Below are 24,286 nucleotides of genomic sequence, written 5' to 3'. Positions count from 1 at the left end.
CTTCGTCCCGAGGAAGTACGCCTGCGCGTTAGCCCGAGGTTGAAGATGGAGTTAAAGGAGTTCAGCCAGCTTCTTTCCTCTACCTTGCTTCCTCACTGTCCCGGCCCTCTAGTGGCGATCTGCGCTTGCGCAAGGTACTTTCCTCGCCTTCTGCCACCCCTATTTCCCTCCACTCAGTTCAGTTCAGTCGCTCAGACGTGTCCGACTCGTTGCGACCCCGTGAATTGCAGCACGCCAGGCCTTCTTGTCCATCACCAACTCCTGTAGTTCACTTTCCCTCCCCTACCCGCCTCCAAATCTGTCGCTTTTTTGCTCATTCCTAGCAGCCTTATCTGGAGAAGGACATGGCAACCCACTCCACTATTTTTGCCTGGAGAAGCCTGTGGACAGAGGAGCCTGCTGGGCTGCTGTCCATGAGGTCGCACAGAGTCGGACATGACTGCAGCGACTTAGCATGCATGCATGCATTGGAAAAGGAAATGGCAACCCACTCCAGTATTCTTGCCTGGAGAATCCCAGGGACGGAGGAGTCTGGTAGGCTGCCGTCTATGGGGTCGCACAGAGTCGGACACGACTGAAGCGACTTAGCAGCAGCAGCAGCAGCAGCCTTATCTCTACTGACAAACAGAGCTTATTATGTGAAGTTGAGCTAGCGGAGACGGAACATGGGATTGACTGCGATTCTGATTCAGTGTGGGTTCATCTCTGTGACCTGGGACAAGTCACTTAAGTTCTCGGAGTTTTCCTCTTGCTTATCCTGGAGATAATGACCCTTCTTTCTACCTAGCAAAATTGTTGTGAGGATTAAAATAAAACAATGAATAGTATGCCAACATACTCTGCAAAACTCAATTTCTTATCCAAGAAAAAGAAAATAATCTTTGCTGTATGTTGCCACGTTAGATCCATACAACATAAGCAGAAGAGTGTTTTTCATTGGTGTAGAATGATGTCTAATAGAATGATGTTAAAAATATTCCCTTTCTGACTATAGGTCAGAAAAGGGGGGCGGGTTATTGAATAGACCTCTGGAAGACACAATATCTTAGTTAAAATATTAAAGCCTCAAAAAAAAAATTACTAAAGCCTCTTAGGTAAAATTCTAGCACTCTTCAGGGGCTAAGAATAAAAAACGTTTCACAGTGGTATGAAAATAAGTATCAGGGCGTTGTATCTTGCTGTGAAAGATGATTTGGGGAAAAAAGAGTAACCTAAAAGGAAAAGTTCTCCATCCGTACTGTCCTTCTCTTTCCCCTACTATCAACAGAAAAAAAAAAGGCAACTTCAAGTTGTATGGCAGGGTCTTTGGGTACTAATGAGATACTCCTTTGGGGAAAACAGGTGAACAATATTTCCATAACTCAGGCAGGGAAAGCTGATCAGCTTGTGTGAAACATCTGGGCACATGTAGGTATGTTAAGAAATGGTTGCTAAGCAGAGAAGGGATCTAGAAAATGCTGGCACTTTAAGTGATGAGGAGCAGCACTGCTGTCAAATTTATTCAACATCTTAATACTGTTTTAAAATATTTATTAAACACTCATTGCATGAAGCACACTGCACACTAGTCAGTCTTAGTCAATCTTCTGGGCTCAGCGAAGGAAACACAGAAGAAGTGAAGGATGAGATGTTTGTCTCTGAGGAGCTGACAATCAGTCGGTACAGAAAGAACAGACGGAATATGATAATATTTGCCAAGTAGTTTAATGTCCAAATGAATATGGAGCAAAATGGGCTCAGGAGAATGCAGGCTGAGGGAATATAGAAAAAAAGAAGCTTGAGACAAATCACTCATACTCGATTTTAAAGGAGCAGGGGGGAAAGTTCCATTTTTTTAAAGTGTTTAAACAGATTAAGAAAATAAAAGCAAAATGAAAAGAAGGAACAGGTTGGAAATTCTAAAGACTGTGTTGATAGCTTCAAAAACCTTTGTTAATAGATTAGACCCTGAAGAAAGAAGGGCATGTAGAAAAAAGAAAGAAGAAAGAAGTACAGTGAGTACAAACTAACTGATAAAGTTTTAAAAAAAGACTTTTTAAGGTTAAGAGAGGAGGAGAGAGAGACAGAATAAATTTTATCATTTCATTTGGATGAGTTAAGGGGGTTATCTCTACATTTGCTTGATTCCCATAAGGATCTCTTTGCTACTGCTACTGCTGAGTCACTTCAGTCGTGTCCGACTCTGTGCGACCCCATAGACAGCAGCCCACCAGGCTGTCCCGTCCCTGGGATTCTCCAGACAAGAACACTGGAGTGGGTTGCCATTTCCTTCTCCAATGCATGAAAGTGAAAAGTGAAAGTGAAGTCGCTCAGTTATGTCCGACCCTCAGCGACCCCATGGACTGTTAGATGATTGTTAAAAACATGAAGTCCTAGGTTTTCTTCTGCTCTTGTACACTTAGAATTGGTCTGGCAGTTGTAATTTTTACAACTTCCTGAGGAGATTCTTACAATATTGTGTGTTTGAGGAACACAAAGATAAATACAAAAGGCCTTCCTTTTCCCAGAAATGGCCATCTTAGAATGAATCTATTTACATTGGAGACATAGATTCTATAGTGAAAGAAAAAGACTTGATTGGGATTTTATCTTGAAGCAATGCAACCAGTAAATTATGAAACTGAATTTATCTTATATTTATCATGTTTTATTTTCCAACTGTGTGCTAATTCTGATAAATGAAGTGTTAATTTGTGGGGACGTTATTTTCATGTACCTCATTATTCTTCACTGCATTTGATTTTTTTGTAGTAGGGTCATATTTGCAAAAGTGTTGGAGGGCTTGTCTAGTTTTCCCAATGCTCTGTCTTCATTCTTTGAAACCAAATTATTTCCTTTTGAAGCACTGATGTCATCATCATTCTTATTGATTTTTATTGTATTTATTTGTTACCTGATTCAGCTCTAAGATCCTCCTGTATTAGCGACTTTGCATGTGGATCTAGCAGTTCATCAACGTCACTTTCATCAGTTTCATAAAATTCCACAGCTTTCGCAAGATTTGCAATAGATTCCTATTGCATTTGAGGACTGGATATTTTCAAATGGATGACCAAGACTTTGATGGGGTAGATGTAGGCACTAGGGTTAGCAAATGGAATAATTTCAGTGAGTAACAATTTCACAGGTGGTCATATCATCAATGAAAATTTTATGTTTTGAAAATTTTTACTTCTCTAAGAAATCTCCTAATAGAATTTATCAGAATTTATTACAACGTGGATTACAGGGACTAAGTACATGTGTCTGTACTTGGTCAGAAGAGAGTGGATGAAGTGGTAAAGGGTAGAAGGAGAGAGGTACATGTGTGCAGGGGTAGGTAAGCTATACAAATGGGGCAGGGTTTCAGGGAACAGAAGGTGGACTGATGAATACAGAAACTGTAAGAAGCAAATTAAGTTTCAGCTTGCAACAGTATGAAGAATATTTCTTCTCTTAACTGGGTAGGATATTATGTAAATTTGTGAATAAACTCTTCACTTTGGGTTGAAAGTAAACCCAATGCCCAGAGATTTAGTTGTTCGGTGATTAATAGCAGTTGAAATTTAGTGAGTATTCTCTATTTTTATTTTTTAAAATCTTGTCCTACATTGAGTGTTAACAAAGGATATACTGACAAGTTAATGAAAGGTCCCCTCTTCACAAGAGCCCTCTCTACTACCCTGGGAAGGACCCTCAAAATGTGCTCAAATGGTCATTGGTTTTGTAAAATTAGAAAAGGAAAGCTATTTGAATCACAGTTTTCTAACACTGCCGTCTCTCTCCTCTGTGACTTCCCCCTTCTGTAACATTTTTCACCTGTTGGGTAGTATTGCAGTGACCTTAGATTATTGGGGGATCTTGCCCACAAAAAGTGGAATTTAGGAAGGTATATTTACTTGATTTGCAGCTATGCCAAGGGGAGTTATTACTAGCCATCCTGGCACAAGGTGTCTTCCAGGAATACTGCCATCACCTAGTGGACCATGAAGGTGCAGGATTAGAGTTTGTATTGTGATATAAACTTGTCCTGTGAAGCCTGGCCCTGGAAATAATGAGGGTAGAGGAAGAGAACAAGGTTTGAAATAAACAGAACCAGAAGTTGATTTGTAGAAAATTCTTCTAGTCATCAATGAATCATTTTTGCTGGAAGAAGGTGCCTCCCCCCCGGCACAGCTCCTTTTCCCCTAGATTGTATAAACTTCAAGTCCCATCGAGTTTCTTGATGGATCTTCCTGTTTGTCAGTCTTGTTTAAGGCTACAAGGAAGAGACTCGTAATGCTATGTGAATTAATTTAATTGCATAGAAATCAAGGAACATGGAGGTAGCAAGGAAAGTCATCTCTTCAAGAGCTGCATAGCATCCTGGAAACTTGTTTTCCAAAACTGAAATGAACAGCAGTTCAAAGACAGAATAAGAAAAATACTCCAGAGTTTTCAGCATCCCACTTAAGCTCATGTAACCCACTTTCCCTTTGTTTACTTAGCGTTTACTCTCCCTTTAAAAGAGGGTATTATTGAGCCCATTCTGAAGGAGCTCAGCCCTGGGATTTCTTTGGAAGGAATGATGCTAAAGCTGAAGCTCCAGTACTTTGGCCACCTCATGCGAAGAGTTGACTCTTCGCATTGGAAAAGACTCTGATGCTGGGAGGGATTGGGGGCAGGAGGAGAAGGGGACGCCAGAGGATGAGATGGCTGGGTGGCATCACTGACTCAATGGACGTGAGTCTCAGTGAACTCCGGGAGTTGGTGATGGACAGGGAGGCCTGGCGTGCTGTGATTCATGGGGTCGCAAAGAGTCGGACACGACTGAGCGACTGATCTGATCTGATCTGATTATTGAGTCAGTTTGACACTGTTCAATCTGGGTTACCCCAAAGCATGGGATTGGCTTTCATTGTATCCAACCCATCTGTGGTTCTTTGACTTGGGCACTGTCCTAATTAGTTGTGAATAAGATTACACAATCATTTTACCCTAACGGATACACCTAAGTCAAAGCAGCTTATCATATTTGGAAAAGACTCACATAGTACTACTATCTTCAGAAGTAGATTGTATCCAGAAGATGATTTTAGACTACACAGCCTCTTACAAATATACATCACTTTCTACATATTTCTATCATAGCTTTATAATAAGTCTTGCTATAATGGAGCAAATCTCTCCATTTTATTATAGTTCAAAATTGTCTTAGCTACTTCTCTTTCCTTTTCTCTTTCAGAAGAATTTTAGTATTAAACTGTCAAGTTCCATGAAAAAAAAAATCCATTGGGATTTGTGTTGGAATTGCACTAAAGTTGTAGCTTTACTTGAGAACAAACATCCTTATAATATTGTATCTTCCCATATGTATTCATTAGTTAGGTCTTTTATTTCCTTCAATCATGTTTCATAACTTTGTCCATAAAGAATTCTGGCCTCTTCTTTTAGACTGATTCCTGCTGCATTATAGATTTCATTGCTGTTGTTAATTGTTTATTTTTCCTATTATATGTTCTGAAGGATTATTGCGGTATACAGTAATATTACTGATGTTAGTATGCTGATCTTGGAACCAGTATGCTTGCTGAACCAGTCCTATTAGCTTTTGTATACACTCTTTTTGGTTGTTCTGTATAGTCAGTCATTATCTTATGAAAATAGCAGTCTTGCCTTTTCTGTTCCAAATTTTATACTTCCTTTTTTCTCTCTTATTGCATTAGCTTGGACCTCCAGGACAATATTGTACAATAGTAAAAGCAGTGAATCTCCTATCTCGTTCCCAGCTCTAACAGGAAATCTGTTAGCTCACTGTTAAATATGTTTGCTGTGGAGTTGGTAGACTCTATCAGATTAATAAAAGTCCCTTTTATTTCTTGCCAAGAGTATTTTAAAATAATGAATGATTGTTTAATTGATCAAATGCTGTTTCCACATTTCTTGAGCTGTATGTTTTTTCTCTGTTAATTTGTTGAACAAGACAGAAAACCTTGGTAGGTTTTTCTGATGTCATATGATTTTGCATTCTAGAATGAACTCTACTTCATGGTCATGTGTTTTTTAATATATTGTTGAATCAAATTTACGAGATTTAAAATAGAATTTTACCATATATTTGTTCATAAGCGAATTGGCTCTTCTTATTTTGCTTTTATCTGCTTTTGGTAATATATTGAAATGAAATGAGTTTGATATATTTCCTTCTTTTTTTTCTTTTAGTTCTCCAAAACATTTTGTACAAGACAGGAACTATAATTCTTAAAAGCTTAGTAGATTATCTTATAAAATTGTCTTGAGGCTTTCATATTTTTTCAAGGAAGACTTTTGGCTTTCAATTCAATTTCAGTAATTGTTATTGGTTTGTTCAGGTTTTCTTCTGGAATCATTTATTGTAATTTACATTTTCTCAGGTTATTTTTCTTTAAACTTATTGCCATAGTTTCTCATCTTATGATTTTTTCAGTCTCTACTGTCTTTATAATTATGATCCTCTTTTTGCTTATATTACTATTTATTTATTGGTCCTTTTTATCTTTCTCAATATTGTTAGAGTTCTGTCTACTTTGTCTCTTCAGAGATCTTATTTTTCATTTTTAAAATTATTTCTAATCAGTAACTTTTCCTCTTATTTCTTCTATTTTTCTTGAGATTATGCCAATGTTCTTTTTCTGCCTTCTTAAGCAGAATGCTTATCTCATTTATTTTTGTTTATGTGTGTTTTATAATTTTTATGCATGTAATTCTGTATATTTTCATTTTAGCAACATCTCTACAAGTTTTATTAGCATTTTCATCATCATATAGCTCTGAGTATTTCATAATTTCCATTATGTTTTGTCCTTAACCTGTAATTTAGAAATGCAAAGGATGTTTTGCTTTGTCTATCTCTTTATTGTTAATTTCTAATTTAATAGCATTATTGTCAGATAACTTTGTATAATATTAGCCCTTTGGGACTTCATATGTGATCAGATTTTTGTTCAGTTTGTTTTGTTTTTTTCACACACCAGTTTTTAAAGCTTTCTATTTTATAATGCAGTGTTGCCAATTAATAATGTTGCGATAGTTTCAGGTACACAGCAAAGCAATTCAGCCCTGTATATACATGTCTCCATTCTCCCCTATCCAAGCTGCCGCATAACACTGAGCAGAGTTCCCTGCACTATACAGTAGGACCCTGGGTTATCCATTTTAAATACAGCAGATAGACCATTTTTTGAAATGTAACCTACATATGCACATGCTATATATATATATATATATATCTGTCATATACATAACAGAGTTATGGCTCAGCCAGTAGAGAATTCTGACGTGACTTAGCAGCAGCAGCAGCAGGAGACCCAGGTTCGATCCCTGGGTTGGGAAGATCTCCTGGAGAAGGGAATGGTAACTCCAGTATTCTTGTCTGGAGAATTCCATGGACAGAGGAGCCTGGTGGGTTACAGTCCGTGGGGTCATAAAGAATCCGACACGACTGAGTGACTAACACTTTCACTTTCATTCGAGTGCTAAGTTGCTTCAGTTGTGTCCAACTCTTTGCGACCCTATGGACTATAGCCTGCCAGGCTCCTCTGTCCATGGGATTCTCCAGGCAAGAATACTGGAGTGGATAGCCATCCCCTCCACCAGGGGATCATACTGACCCAGGGATCAAACCCACGTCTCTTGTGTCCTGCATTGGCAGGCGGGTTCTTTATCACTAGTGCCACCTAGGAAGCCCGACCTACATATAGGAAAATGCATAAATTGTACATATGATAGTCAATGAGTTATTACAATGTGAACACACCCCTGTAATTGCACAGTTGTTTTTTAATTGAAGTATAGCTGCTATACCTTATTATGTTGCAGGTGTACAGTGATTCACAATTTTAAAGATTAAATTCTATTTATAGTTATTATAGAAATTATAAAATATTGGCTATATCCCCTGTGTACACATAGTCATTTTTATAATAGTTCCGGTGTAGCTTTAAAAGAATGTGTATTCTGTATTCATTGAGAGCAAGGTTAGATCAAGCTTGTTAATTGTGTGGTTTGGATCTCTCATATCTTTATTCATCTCTCATATCTTTGTCTGCTTGATCTGTTTCTAACATGGAGGTGTGTTATAATCTTCCAATGCCATTGTGGTTTGTTAATTTCTCCTTGAGCAAAATTGGAATACACAGGGTGAATTGAAGGTGATATAAAAACGTTTTTATGTGCATGCATCTGTGAATTGTTTTTCCCATAGAGACAAAGCAGTTCATACATAATGGTTCGCTCACTCCATCCATTTATTGTGCTGTATACAAACCAAACAGAAAAAAAGATTTCTGCTTAAAATATACAGTGCACTTAGAAACACATCTGTCATGTAGACAGATCCAAAAGCTTATGAATATTACATTTTGCATTCCTCTTCTTCAGAGACATCTTTTCATCCTAGTCATATATCTGTTCTCATTCCTAAAGTCACTTACATAAGCACATATTTGTACTTGAAAGGAACAATAAGTTTCCTACAGAGTGTAAGGTGACATTTTCTTGCAAGTTGTCAGTTTAACATAAAAGAGAGTTAATCCTCTTACCTGAGGCTATGTCATGCTTTCTTTTTCGGATAAAGTTCTGCCCTACATCATCTTTTGCTTGGGAAAAGCAATGGCCTCCTAGTTGGTTTTCTTGTACACACGCATACATGCTACACTTGCATTTTTTTTCCCCACACAGCATCCAATTGTTGCTGTTCAGTCTCCAAGTCAGGTCTGACTCTTTGGGACCCCAAGGACTGCAGCACACCAGGCTCCTCTGTCCTCCACTGTCTCCCAGAATTTGTTCAGATTCATGTGTATCGAGTCAGTGATGCTATCTAGCAGCCACAGTGACCTTTTAAAATATCTGTTATCTATCTCAACTCTCACATGACTTCAAGATCCGGTGAGGTGTGCTCCCTACCTCTTCAGCTACACTTGGCCCATGCTCCCCTTCACTGTGCTCCAGCCACACTGGCCTGCCTTGAGTTCTTTCCTTCCACAGCGCCTTTCCACATACTTTTCCCTCTGCCATAAACATTACACTCCTATTCATCCTTCAGAACTCACTCAATTCTGTATTCCTTTAACTAACCAACAAGGTCAAATTCTCCTATGAGCTTTCGTAGCACTATAGATGTCTGCTTTACAATGCTAACTACAATTCTAACTTTACATTTAGTTTTACTTAGTTAATCCCTGTCTCTCCCCACCCCCCATGTTAGAATGTAGACTCTTCAAAGTCCAGGACCACATTGGGCTTGGCTAGCCTGTATCCCCACACTAGCACAGTGCCTGGCACATCATCGCAGTGCTGAATGAATAAATGATCAGCTGTCTTTCTTCACTTCAAAGAGAATATATTAATGAAACATGCTTACCCTTTTCTTGCTGTCTTTGCTTTCATCCCATCCTCACTTCCACACCATACTCCATGCTAATCACCTCACCCCCTTCTGCTCACAGCCCCAAATTAAAAATTCCTGTCAAAACCCATAATGTCAAAACCTAGACCATAATGGTCTAGGAATGTAGACTTTTACTGAAGATTTTGTGTAGTAACAGAGGAGGGGTACATCACAAAGCAAAATGCCTTAACGATGCCCTTTAACATCTCTGCTTTTCCCTCTGGTCCTTATTTCTGCAGCAACTTTCTCATCCCTCTTCTTTTGCCCCCTTGCCACGTCTGCCCTGGGAGGCCTTCTAGCAAGCTACCTTGTCCTCTACCTGCCTCCAGGTCTAAACTCAGCAAAACAAAGCAAGCCATAGACTAAGTCACAACTCCTAGAGTCCTCAGTTTATAGGGCCTCTTGTGTTAAAAAAAAAATTGAAACAGAAAGTTCCAATAAAAGTTCCAATAAGAGTTCCTTTTATAATTTTTTTTTCCTTTGCTTGATGATCTTCTTCTTTCCATCAATGCCAGCCTATCCTCTCCCTGCAGTCTGTGGCCAACTGAAATATTATATCCATCAAGGTCCACTTCAAATGCCCAATTTTCTGAAAGCCTTTGCATAAAATGCCCAAGTAGAGGTGATTTTTCTCTTTCCTAAGTATGTTTACTACTTCTTTTACTTTACTTATTATAGGCAATGTTACAGTTGTTTTTCTATCCCTCTCCTTTAAGAGCAAGTTTGGTTTCTTATTCTATATATCCCACTGGCTCAGGACCCTGTGCACAGCCCGCTCCAGTCCTGCTTAGATTGTAATGAAATTGTTCATGTGTCTTTTCTTACGCTTTAGGAAAAGCCTCTTCAAGAAAGAGACTAAATTTCATGTTTCCAAATGACAGCTAATATTTCAATGTTGGAGTCAGCTAGCAGAAACAACTCCTTGCTATAAAGGAACTCGGTAGATACTGTGAGTGACTGAAGCATAGCTTTGGTTTAACAGTCTTGGAGAGAACTTCTCTCTCCAGGTAGAAAATATAGCTGACGTTTTTGCCTGGGTTGACTCTAGCTTTCTAAAATACAGCACCAGTCTGGCCCCTGAAAGACTATCAGAGCCCCTAAAAGAATTAGAGTCTAACTCTTACAACTTCTTTAAAATGCCAGAGAAAAATGTTGGTGTACAAAATTAAGCTCCAGAGGTCTAGAGAGAGACCTGTTGCTAGCAGTCTATATTCTCCTACCATTAGTGTGATCTTCAGTCACCTTGATCATGCAAAAGGGGTGGAGGCCCAGTGATGAGATTGCTTCATGTGTATATGGCTCACTGAGGGTAGCTAAGGTATAACTTACCATCACTTAATCAAATTTCCTACCAAATTGTATTTATGTTCTCAACATGAAACCATAAATATCTTTAGCTTCTTATTCTTATTAGCATCTTCATTACCCTAGATTAAACAGCAATAAAAAGTAAAATGAAGTTCTTTGGTTTATTATTTAACATTTTTCCATTCCAAGAGTAATACATGTCATTATAGGAAAATTTAAAAATAGAATAAAAAATCAAAAGATTTTAAAAAATGCATCGTTCTACAACCTAAGGACAATCCCAAGATTTTTTGTCATCTTTTTCCAAACTTTTTCCATGTAGAGGATATTTTTAAAACATTGTCATCATGCTATAGATATACTGTATTCTGCTTTGGCACTTGAGATTTTATGTAAGCATCTTTCTTTAGTCTCTATTGTGGATAATAATATCCATAATATTGAGGATATATAAAATTCCAACAAGAGAAAATAATTGGAACTTACTTTATCTCCTGTATTTGAACTAAAAAAAGAAGTATAATAAGTACTTTAAAAACACTGATTTTCTAAACATTTCACACTTACTCATGGAGTCATTTGCTCTTTTCAATTCAGTTTATCTTTGCTTCTCATGCCCTGTTGGTTCTTCCAAATGTTGGGCTCTTGTCCAGCTTTCCTGGCATCCTCTGTCAGTTCCATGATGCTCTGGGGTAAACAAGCTCAATGCTTCCTTGACACTCCCCAGCCTGGTCTATGAACTCTTATCATCCTGTCATCCCTAACCAAAAGAGTATGATTTTCATTTTTCTTTGTTTAGGCTCATTCTGTGCAGAAGCAGTCAATTCCTGAAAAACTAGTTTGTGAACGATCACTTAAGCTCCTGCAATTTATCATCCCATGATCTTTAGGAAAAAGACCTGACCTCTCTAACCTCCATTTTCTCAAATGGATCCCTAGACAGAGTTTTGGAGATAAATGAGATCATGCATTCAAAGCACCTGATGTAGGACCATTGTGGTAGGGGCCACGATAGAAAACGGTTAGATAGCATCTTCCTCTTTGGAAAACGGGGGGAAAGATCAAACAGGTGGCAAAATATATGCTGTTCTACCTCTGAATCCTAGTTTCTTCTCTCTTTTAAGATCCAGCTCTTAAAAAGTCTATTTCTTAAAAAGGCCAGCCTCCTTTTTCTCCTAAATGTTCTAAAAATATAAAATCAAATCAAAGTTTTAAAACACACTTTTGTGGTTGTTTTTTCACAAGTGGTAAAGACAGTTGGATATAATATCCTCCCAGAACCATCATTAAAATATCAGGGTAACTTCTGGGTTTTTTTTTATTATTGAAATCTTCAAATATACACAAAGGAAAAGAAATGGTACGATGAACCAACCCCAGGTACTCATCCCCCAAATTTTACAATTTAAAATATTTTGTTAGTATCATTTTATCTATCCCCTGACTTGTACATTTCACTTTTGTTTTTGCTGGATTATTTTAAAGCAGTCTTCAACAGTGTTTTGTTTTACCCATAAATACTTCAGCATATATTTCTAACCATTAAGAAGATTTTTTTCCTCTACATAACCACAATGCTATTATCACATGTAACAAAATTATCAATAATCTCAGGAGCATCTTAAAAATAGGATTCTGGAAAAAGCAAGCCAAAGGGATGAGTAATGTAGAATTTCAAGCACCCGGGTAAGCAGTTTGGAAAGATGCTTTTGGCAAAATGGGTACTTTCACTCTTGTAAATGACATCACAGAACCAGATGCTGCCTTCTCCTACATATCCAAAATTGGATCTTCTTATCCCAGAATGTATTCCCTAGTTCAGTTCAAGGCATCAGCCACCATCCAGGAGCTCAAGTTCAAGATCCAGAGTCCTTGTGTCGTCTTTTTCCCCTCCCCTCTCTCTGACACTCCATTTTACCAGTTTTGAAGTCCTAAATCTCAGGGGGAATATTGCTCATATCCATCCCCTCCCTCCAATCCCACTTCTTCTCCTTTTGAACCCCCATTATTTATCTCTACACTGAGATATGGAAAGGTCTTCTTTTGAGTTCCCCAAACAACAGAGCCTGAGACAAGGATTTGAGTATAGGTAATTTATTCTAGAGGTGATCTCAGGAGACCGAGGACTCGAGGAGGAGAATGAGACAGGGAAGTGAGAGAAGCCAGTGCGGTGTGTGTTATCAAGCACTACATTACAGAACACACCTCCGAATCATCCCAAGTGACAGGCAAGGGAACTGGGATATTTACCCACCACCTCTCTACCTATCAGCACTTAATGGCTGCTCTCAGGGGCAAGAGGTCCTGCATTGTGTAAAGGCTGAGCATGCTGCCAGTCAGAAGGCAGAGGGTCACAGACCTTCAGTGCATAGTGGTGAGTACAGAGGGACATGGCAAGGTACTAACAGAGCTCAGTACATCCGCCTCCCTCCTTGCTTTCTCCCCACACAAAGGCCACAGGTAACTTTCCAAAGTGCAAATCTGACTCTGCTGCTTCTGTTGCTAAGTCACTTCAGTCATGTCCGACTCTGTGCAACCCCATAGAAGGCAGTCCACCAGTCTCCCCCGTCCCTGGGATTCTCCAGGCAAGAACACTGGAGTGGGTTGCCATTTCCTTCTCCAATGCATGAAAGTGAAAAGTGAAAGTCAAGTCGCTCAGTCGTGTCCGACTCTTCGAGACCCCATGGACTGCAGCCTACCAGGCTCCTCCGTCCATGGGATTTTCCAGGCAAGAGTACTGGAGTGGGTTGCCATTGCCTTCTCCAAAATCTGACTCTAACACTTCTCTATTCAATAAAAAAGGGTATATGGATGATACTAAAAAACAACCTTGTTCATTTCCCCTGATGGAGGTGACTGTCTGGAGTGGTACATAACCATATGATCCTGGGCACTTTGGGCATACCTCTGCATGGGGACAAGGTTTCAATTGGAGTTTGAATCTCAATGAGTCCAGTTGTGAATTCAATGGAGAGAGAGAGAGCTTTATTCATATGTTTATCATTTAAACCTTACTTATTTACAGAACAGGTTGGGAGGGGAAGGGACAAGTGATTGCTTCTTGTTTGGATTCTGCTAGTGTAACTGTTTACCTCTCAACAGTTTTCCATAATTCTTCCCAGCAGCAGAGTTCCTCTTTTCACCGATGCCACTGCAACAAAGCTATCATGGCAATACTTTGTTCTTCTTTATGCAGTCACATTATCTGGGAATCTCAATGTGATCTACAAGCTTATATAACTTCCCAAATGAGTCAGCATGCTCATCAAGAAGGCAGCATGGTAGATTGGAAAGAACACAGCATTTGGTGTCAGATACAACAAGTCCAGTTCCTGCATCTGCCACTTCCTGACAGTGTGTCAGACAAGTTATTCTGCCTCCCTGAGCCTTGGGTTCTTCCTCTTAACAAACAGAGATCAGAGTCCCTACCTAGGAGGGTTATCCTAAGGATTAAATGAGGTAAAGAACACTCAATGTGATACATCAGAGACCCTGAACCAGTGTTCACCTGCCCCCATCCTACATCCTGATTTTACATATCCAGTGGCAAGTTCTTGAACCTTACCACCCTGCAGTGAGTGGAAAATGCTAATTTATCTTTGTCTGCTTTTAGCAACAGTAGATTTTAGATGAAAGTCCAGATCAGTTCTTTGTAAAGGAAAACTGCTCTTGCTTCACTCTGGGCAAAGCAGCCACAATTACATTGTATGTGAAATAAATCCATACCAGAAAGGGTAGAGAGGCTCTAGGAAGGACAGGGCTGGCACAGCCTGATCCAGCCCCAAACGCAGCAGCAGCCAGAGGTCGCTGGCGTTGAGAGGCGACTTTGTGAGCACACAGTGAGACAGACTTCCAGAAAGACAAAATGTGCAGGAGGGGATGTGAGGCCCCCTCTGCATAGGAGCTGTGGGAAATAGTGTAGCAGGATGCCTTTTGCTAGAAGCGGCAGCGTGCAGGTGAGGGTACTGCTGTGCTGGCCAGAGCTGGGACTGTTTTTCCAAGGTGCTTGGAACAAACAGCTCCAAGTTTAAATAAATAAATAAAATCCCAGTCAGCAAATGAGCACTGCTGTAAACGCTCTTCCCTGCTGGTCGCAACACTGTTGGGGCAGGATTACCAGACAAGCTCATTTCCAGCATCTTTATAGCCAGCATAATACACAGTTAGCAGTCAGCTAGGGAAAATATTCATTTTAAAGTGGTCATCAGTGAGTGTACTGTCCCCATAAGAACAAAGAAACCTCTAAAAAGGAAAATCAAGAGCTAATCTTTGAAGGTAGAAACAGTGAAACAAGGAAGGTTCTTTCAGATCATCAAGCTGTTCTGGTGATATTTAAATGCTAAAAAAATAACAGAGCCTTTTCTTCAAATAAAATCTTATGCAGACTCTCCCCTTGGGAGGCAAATAAAAGGGCTGCTCCTCTGAGTAGGGCTGGGGAGGAAGACAGAGGGCAGTGTGGTTCTGGAGCCCCAGCCTGTCTCACTTTAGCTTTCTCCGTGTGGCCCAGAAATATGTCTTAGAAATCCTGAGTCCCCACTGACTCCATTGTGAAAATCTCTGGTCTAGTTCATCCTTCATATTGTACAAAGGAGGAATTTAGGCTCAAAGCTGAGACATGATTCATCTAAGGTCACCCAGCAGAATTGGGACTAGAGCCTAAACCTCTTGATTTTAAGTTTCTTGCTCTCCTGAAAACCACCTCCCCTTTAAAAAAAAAAAGAAAAAAAGTTGTCTTTAAAGATAAAGTTACCTCATGAAATAGCTTGTTAAAGTAAGTGAGAAGGTCAGAGGCATCCAAGTATAAACACTGGCTTTGGAAGAGATCCCACTCTATCTTCTTGTCTGTTGCACCCAAGTGCAATTTCTTATTACACTTATTTTAAGATCTTTGGTATGGCAGTCACAAAATCCAAGGAGAATTTCTAAATTAATGGTCTTTTAAGGCAGGATAAGTATAATCACTTGTGCCTTCTAGAAAATAACAACTACAACAGCCTAGTGTTTTTTAATTTATATATATATATATATATATAGGCACAATAAGAAGGGGATCTAAAATGCAGGGTGGATGGAGATGTCCAAATCAAGGTGCTCACACCAGGGAGCACAGGCACGTCAGACTTCTGATCCTCTTCTTTTTGTGAGACCCTGGACAAGTCATAACCTCTCTGGATCTCAATTTCTTTTTAATCCATAAAATAATTAAATCATCATAGTCACTAAAAGTTGATATTCGACAGAACCCAGACTTAGAACTTCCCAGGGCTCTGCGTCAGCCAGCACTGTGGCTGTTTCTTGTACAATATAGATCTTTGTCTTCAAGGCTGAGGACCTGGCTGTATAATTACTATAGAAGACAGAGAAGCAGCAACGTGGAGACCACTGTGGGATAAAAGGAAAGAGGGAGGAGGAAAGCAGGTGGAGAGGAAAGCAAAGGTTCTCCTTTCATGCTTCAGGGAACTAGATATGGGTCAGTATCCATCCTGTACATTTATGTGATACCTATTACCCTGAAGTTCTCTAAATGGCAAGACAAATGGCATACGTAGACAAAGAAAGGTCTCTAAGACCATAAACTGAAATGTTAACAGTGTTTTTTTTCTGGGTTGCCTGATCGTGAATGCCCTCCACTTTTGTTTTTTCCTTCCTTCTTTTCTCCTATGCATTTCCTAAATTTTGTACCTTATCTGTATATATTACTAGTGTCTCCCCAGCCAGAAGGTAAACCAGATGACTGCAGGAATTTTTGTCTATTTTGTTCACTGCTGTATTTCCAGTGCCTAGAACAGTGCCTGGCATTTGGTGCTCAATAACTATTTACTGAGTGAATTAATAAGTGTATAATTGAAAAATTATATAAAAACAGACAGATCAATGGAACAAAATAGGGATCCCAGAAATAAATCCATGCAAATATGAACAGTTGATTTACCACACAGGAGCCAAGAGTATATAATGGGGAAAAAACAGTCTCTCCAATAAATGGTGTTAGAAAAACTGGACAGCCACAAGCAAAAGAATGAAACTAGACCTCTGTCTTACACCATTCAGAAAAATCAACTCAAAATGGATTAAAGACTTAACTGAAACCATAAAATTCCTCAGAGGAAAAAAATAGTTTGTAATTTCCTTGACATTGGTCTTAGAGGTGTGTTTTTTAAAGATCTGACTCCAAAGGCAAGGGAAACAAAAGCAAAAATAAACAAATGGTACCATATCAAACTAAAAAGCTTCGGCATGGCCAAGGAAAGCAACAACAAAATGAAAAGTCAGCCTACTAAATGGGAGAAGATGCTTGCAAATTAAATCATGTATCTGATAAGGAGTTAATATCCAAAGTATTAAAGAAGTCACATAATTCATCAACAAGAAACAAAGAACCCAATTTAAAAATGGGCAGAAGACATGAATACATTTTGCCAAAGAAGACATACAGATAGCCACCAAACATATGAGAAGATACTCAACATCAGTAATCGTCAGGGAAATGCAAATCAAAACCACAATGCAATATCACACCTGTTAGAATGGCCATTAGTAAAAAGACAAGAAACAATAAGTGTTGAAAAGGATGTGGAGAAAAAGGAACGCTTGTACACTGTTGGTAGAACTGGAAATTGGTGCAGCCATGATAGAAAACAGTATGGAGAGTCCTCAGGAAGAAAAAAAGATTGGCACTACCATATGATTCAGTTATTCTTATAATTTTGGGTATTATCTTAAGACTATTAAAACACTAATTTGAAAAGATATTTGCACCCTATATTTATTGCAGCATTATTTACAGTTGCCAAGATACAGAAACAACTTGTGTCTATGGATGGATGAATGCATAAAGAAGATGTGGTGTGTATGTATATACACAGCTTCTCTTCAGAAAGACATTGTGTCTTAGAACCTTGCATATAACCATTTAGCCGACTCCATCATACACACACACCATGGAATACTATGCAGCCCTAGAAAGAAGGAAATTTTGCCATTTGCAGCAACATGGATGGACCTAGAAGGTATTATGCTAGGTGAAATAGACAGAAAGAGACAAATACCATATGATTTCACTTATATGTGGAATCTAATAAAACAAACAAAACAAAAACAAACTCATAGATACAGAGAACAGACTGGTGATTACCAGTGGGGAAGGGGGTTATTGGGGGAGGGTAAAATGGGTGGTGTGAATCAGTTGTATGATGATGGATAGTAACTAGATTTATGAGAGTGATCGCCTTGTAATGTATACAAATTTTGATTTATAATATACACCTAAAATTTATATAATGCTATATACCAAATTTGGGGCTTCTCTGGTGGCTCAATTGGTAAAGAATCCACCTGCAATGCAAGAGACCTGGGTTTGATCCCTGGGTTGGGAAGATTCCTAGGAGAAGGGAACAGCTACCCACTCTAGTATTCTGGCCTAGAGAAGCCCATGGCCTTTACAATCCATGGGGTTGCAAAGAGTCAGACATGACTGAGCGATTTTCACTTTAATATACCAATTTTACCTCAATTAAAAAAGAAAAATAGTGTTTGTTTTTTTTTAATTGCAGGCAACTTAGATAGTGTCTTAAAGTAGTAGCAGTGACTTTCAATTCTTTTGGACCATGGCCCACGGTAAAAAGTGTATTTTAAACTGTGACATCAGAATACATAAATCAACACACATATATGACATGTAACAATGATTTCACCAGCTAACACTTTATTATTGTTACTTGTGATGTATTCCGGTCTTTCTCATTTAACCTCCCAATAACTCCATGAGGATAGGATTCTTAGCCTCATTTTACAGAGGATAAAAGTGAAGCTGGAGAGGTTAAATAACTTGCCCCAAATTAGCAACTAGCAGAGTTGGCTTCTAATGAAGACCTCGCTGATGTCAACCCCAAGATTCCTCCCTACAACATGTACTGTTTGGGGTTTCTAACCAAAGCCCTGACCCATTAGGTGTCACTTTAAGCTAGGAATGTTCAGTTAAAGATAGTAGTAGCATGTGGTAGCAAATGATAAAGTTTACCAGTGGGTGTATATAAAGAAAGAAGAAGTAACATTTTTTAAAATGCAATATTCTAGGAATTTTATGTTACTCAACTTAGTCCTTCCTCAGTTCAGTTCAGTCACTCAGTTGTGTCCCACTCTTTGCGACCCCATGAATCACAGCACACCAGGCCTCCCTGTCCATCACCAACTCCCGGAGTTCACTCAGACTCACGTCCATTGAGTCAGTGATGCCATCCAGCCATCTCATCCTCTGTTGTCCCCTTCTCCTCCTGCCCCCAATCCCTCCCAGCATCAGAGTCTTTTCCAATGAGTCAACTCTTCGCATGAGGTGGCCAAAGTACTGGAGTTTCAGCTTAGCGTCATTCCTTCCAAAGACTTTCAAATTAGGTATCTTTTTTTTTTTCATCTTACAGATTTGAATGCAGAGAAGTTTATCAACATTTTAAAGATAAGTATTTATGTAGCTATTGGACTGTAAGCTCTCCAAGGTTAGAGACTGACTTTCTCATTTGTGTTTCTATTGATATCTTCAATGCCTAACAGTGCCTGGTACATAGTAGGAGATCAATACACATTTCCTAAAGGAACAGCAGAAGGAAATGGCCGAGTGTTAGATCCAGATCTGCCCAGCTCCCAAATCTAATTCTTTTTACTTCTGAACTCATAATTTATTAAAAACAATCGGTATTTGGCCTGTGATTTTTTAACCCCGTACTTACTGCATAACTGGAAGTGTTATGAGCTCTGGTTCCAATCCCTGTTTGAAGCTCTAGGTACATAATTAGTTACCGAGTTCCCATCTCTTGACTGAATCTATAATTAAGCAGGTTCCATAAGACATACTTAGACATAGTCCCTGGTTCCCTAAAATTCGTTAACAGTCACCCAGAGGACCAGACTTGGAGAAAAACACAGGGCTGGAAAATATTTGCTATATTCCAGTATCATTGCTCTGCTTGGTCACCATAACCAATTACAGAACAGGAAGGTGCTTTTTCATTTGTTTGTTTGTTTTAAATTAGTAAACACAAATTTTAAAAGGCATATACTCTCATAGAGTTTCTTCACAGTGCATCTTAGAAGTGAAACAAATTTTGACTCACTATCACAAAGTGATATTAACATATTACAGTTTCTGTCCAGGAATTGGATAAAGGTGATAAATGAAAAGTAAGTCAAGCATCCTGTTCTAGAAGGATGGGCTTAGGTGTGCCTGGAAACTTGCCCTTGCTTTCAGGACTCAACAAGGCAGGTCCAGAGATTTATGAATCGTCTTTATCTTCTGATGAAGAGTGGGTGAATAAAGTCATTTCTCCTTATCTTTCTTACTCATGTGTTGACCAAGACTGTTGACCATGGCCCCAGGCATCCCAGGGCATTTCACTGGGGCTTTTCACCTGTGTGCTCACCTATTTCTTCATTCCTCCACTTTTTTCAAGTATTTACTAAGAATTCTTATAGGCTCAGCCTCTTCCAGGTGCTGTGGGGACAACAGGAAGAACAGAACACAAGCTTCTAGACTCTGCAGGCATTATTAATAATATACCCGGGACTCAGGAGTGACTGTGAGGCCCCCAGAAACTGAGCTGGTGACTTAACTATTATCACCTTCCTTCCTCACCAGCTTCTGAGAGCTTGGGAAGTCTTTCCTATTGCTATGGCCTGAAGAGTGTGATTCTCCCTTATTTCTCTCTGCACAGGGGTCACCATGACATCAACACAAAGGTGGCCCTCTTGCCTTGAGTGAAATAGCACCCATGACTACATGATCAGAGAGGTGTCAGCCCTTTACACATTAGTCAGCTGGAGAAGATGCAGGACTGGTTTACTTTGTGGATAATTCTCCTTGCTTCCTGCAGTGAGTTTGGCTACCTTTATTTTCAGTCTGCACTAAATCTGCTGTTTTCATACAAAATATGTTTTAGCTTGAGGGGAAGACTGTCTCTCCTAAAATCAAATATTCTCTTTATATTCTCCCTATTTCCTGCTCTAAGTTTCCCTCTAGTAATTCTGCCCAGCTCAAAATCTTGTTTAGTTTTTTTTAACTAAGAAATGTATTTGTTTGTTTGGCTGTGCCAGGTCCTAGTTGAGGCGTGCAGTATCTTTGCTCTTCACTGTGTCCCGGGAACTCTTAGCTGTGGCGTGTGGGCTCTAGTCCCCTGATCAGGGATCCAACTTGGGCCCCCTGCATTGGGAATGCGGAGTCTTAGCTACTGGACCACCAGGGAAGTCCCCCACATCTTTTAATTTTAAAATGTTATTTGTTTATTTGAGTTACACTGGGTCTTTGTTGCTGCATATGGGCTTTCTCTAGTTGTGGAGAGCAGGGGCTACTCTCTTCCCCTCAAGACAGTCTTCCCCTCAAGCTAAAACATATTTTGTATGAAAACAGCAGATTTAGTGCTGCTGCTGCTGCTGCTGCTGCTAAGTCGCTTCAGTCGTGTCCGACTCTGTGCGACCCCATAGACGGCAGCCCACCAGGCTCCCCCGTCCCTGGGATTCTCCAGGCAAGAACAGTGGAGTGGGTTGCCATTTCCTTCTCCAATGCATGAAAGTGAAAAGTGAAACTGAAGTTGCTCAGTCGTGTCTGACTCTTCGCGACCCCATGGACTGCAGCCTACCAGGCTCCTCCGTCCATGGGATTTTCAGGCAAGAGTACTGGAGTCGGGTGCCATTGCCTTCTCCGAGATTTAGTGCAGACTGAAAATAAAGGTAGCCAAACTCACTGCAGGAAGCAAGGAGAATTACCCACAAAGTAAACCAATCCTGCATCTTCTCCAGCTGACTAACGTGTAAAGGGCTGACACCTCTCTGATCATGCAGTCACGGGTGCTGTTTCACTCAAGGCAAGAGGGCCACCTTTGCAGGCAGCCCGTTGCGGTGGTTCCTCTTGTTGTAGGACATGGGCTGTAGGTGCACAGGCTTCAGCACAGGCTAGTTGTGGTGCAAGGGCTTAGTAGTTGCAGCTTGTGGGCTCTAGAGCTTGGGCTCAGTAGTTGTGGTGCTTGGGCTTAGTTGCTCTGAGGCAAGTGGAATATTCCCGAACCAAGGATCAAACCTGGTTTGATCCCTGTCCCCTACACTGACAGGTGGTTTCTTAACCACTATACCATGAGGGAAGTCCCCCCCAAAATCTTTTTTTACATAAAAGTTTATTGAGATATAATTCACCCTTTTAAAGTATATAGTTCAGTGGTTTTTAGTTTATTTGCAGAATTGTACATCCCCATTGTCTATTTTCAGAACATTTTTATCCCAAAAGAAACTCATTAACAGACGTTCTCCAGTAGTCCCTTACCCCAGCCCCTGGCAACCACTAATCTATTTTCTGTTTCCATGAATTTGCCTATTTCAGACATTTCATACAAATGGACTCACACAATGTGCGGTCCTTTGTGACTGGCTTCTGTCAATTAGCATGAAGTTTTCCAGGTTTATCCATGTTGTAATATATGTCAATCCTTCCCCCCTTTTTGACTGAATAATCAATTGTAAGGATAAACCACATTTTGCTTAGTCAGTCATCAGTCAACGGACACTTGGGTTGTTTCTCCTTTTTTTGGCTATAATGAATAATGCTGCTTATGAACATTCCTGCCCAATTTTTTCATATGTTTTCAATTCTCTTGGATATATCTAGAAGTGGGGTTGCTAGGCTGGCTCAAATCTTAAATAAACATTTCTAATGGTCTTCATTCTTATCTATTTCCCAGGGAGCAGGTTTCTCCATGCTCACTGAACAAAAGGGAATGACCAACAGCAGGACCTTCTTCACCAAGTCCTGGAAATAGCACCTGCTTTTCCAAGTCAGATACAAAGCCCAAACATCTCCACTGTAAACAGTATGCGGCTCCGAAGGGCTGTGGCAGACCAGGACTGGGACAAGTCACTGCAGTGACTCACACTTAATAGCATCTTGCAGCTGCCAGAGGAGGTATGTAGAAACCACCTTTTCTTATGAACAAAGGAACATTTCCAGTTTTGTCATTCTCTGCTTATAACTGATTCTTTGAAATCTAGTCCTTCATAGCCTGTCAAGGATCTTGGACTATGATCTCCGATGGTATGCGTAGCATGGAATAAGCAGTTTACAACCTTGGAATCCTAAATTGCCCTTTCCCCACCATCCACCCACTGCAGGTTCCCATTTATAACTGAAGTCTGCCCTCTGCTGGTCTTAGGCAACTCAGCCCCACACCATAGAGCTGCTCAGCAGGTTTCTTACAAAATCATATCTTCTCCAGGAACATTTTGGAAATTGCTACAATTTATTTAGCTATAGCAATATGGAGAAATGACATCTGCAGAGCATACTTCTTTTATTTTTTACTTTTTGATGTCTGGTTTTTTCCGTTTATTCCATAGTAGCAGGATTGAGCCAGTTTCAGTTATATTTATGAGCCACTCTCATCTATGATAAATAACCATTATTTGTATTTATGCAGTGCCTGCCCAGGCCCTTCTGCTCCTACTGACTCCTGAGTCACTAAAACACTTTCCTATGATAGGAGTGGACAAGGGCTGTTCGAGACAGGAGGTACTGCAATTTACAGGCTGTCAGCTGTCCAGTAACTTTCCAGAGGTGGTTTGTAGACTGAGTGGTGAGTAGAGAAAGACCCAGAGACTGACTCTCCTCGTGTTCTGTAGGGTGTCCACTTGCCCTGTTAGAAGGCTTCAGGGCATCAGGGATCCCAAGCAGACAGGGCAATCCTTTCTTCCTGTTCCTTTCACCCAGGCAATCTGGCCCAGACAAGCACGTGTAGGAGGACATGAAAGGTGAGTAGGGAAGGAAGCCAGATCCCAGAGACCACAAGACAGTGCGAGCAGAAGTCTGAATCAGTGATAATGGGAAAGGAAGAAGCTAGCGGAGGGGAGGTGGGTAAGAGACAGAAACAGTGGGCAAGGGCAGAACAGGGGATTAAAGAAGGGACTCCGTTTTTCTGAGGGCTGTTCACTGCTTTCTGCAGTGCAGTTCACTGTAAAAATCTGTTCAGTTTTTAGTCAGCAAAGAGAATCCTTTCTGATATTCCAGACTCTTTGGAAACAATGCTGTGCTTCTGACCTATTTTTTAGAACATTTATACTTTCTGTGTTAAGAGAAAAGCAGCACTTTTATGAAAGAAAAACAATTTTTAGAGATGGTTTGGATTTCTAACCTCTGAGTGGAGGGACTGGGGGGAACAAGGGCTCCTTATTGTGAGCATACATCCTGGCCAGCGGTCTGGAAATCTGACCCACCCTCCAAGGTGATCCTCAAGTACAGCCATAGTGGGGGCCCCACTCCCCACCCCAGGGAAACCCTCCCCACAAGGGTCTGACTGCCCCTGTCAGTCTACCCCTGCACTGCAGAAGTCCAGGCTCGGGGTGTAACAGAGATCCCTGTCTCCTGTTCTTTCTCTTGCCCTTCATTTCCTTCTTGCCTCCTCCCTCACCTCCTCACCGGGGCCTCTGAACTCAAGTTCTCTTCTCCCACATTGCCGCTCTCCAGATGTTGTGACTTAGAACTTACGCACTTTAGGAAAGACAGGGCTCAGTATATTCTTATAAGTGGGTGGTGCTGCCCCTTTAAAATCCACCTGAGGGGGAGGT

General features: G+C 40.2%; 1 long non-coding RNA gene across 4 annotated transcripts in view; it reads left to right on the top strand.

Annotated features, from left to right (window-relative positions):
- Window position 1: 1 nt before the first annotated feature.
- Window positions 2–24,286, top strand: part of LOC102399448 — a 49,727-nt gene continuing 25,442 nt past the window's right edge. For all 4 annotated transcript variants that reach the window (XR_006550858.2, XR_006550857.2, XR_006550856.2 and 1 more), the window contains exons 1-2: window positions 2–134; window positions 22,411–22,631. This is a non-coding gene — a long non-coding RNA (uncharacterized LOC102399448). The remainder of the gene's footprint in view (window positions 135–22,410; window positions 22,632–24,286) is intronic.

Source organism: Bubalus bubalis, chromosome 1 (genome assembly GCF_019923935.1).
Source record: "Bubalus bubalis isolate 160015118507 breed Murrah chromosome 1, NDDB_SH_1, whole genome shotgun sequence".
Classification (NCBI taxonomy): Eukaryota; Metazoa; Chordata; class Mammalia; order Artiodactyla; family Bovidae; genus Bubalus; species Bubalus bubalis.
The sequence above is the reverse complement of the archived record's forward strand: the minus strand, read 5'-3'. Positions and strand labels throughout refer to the sequence as shown.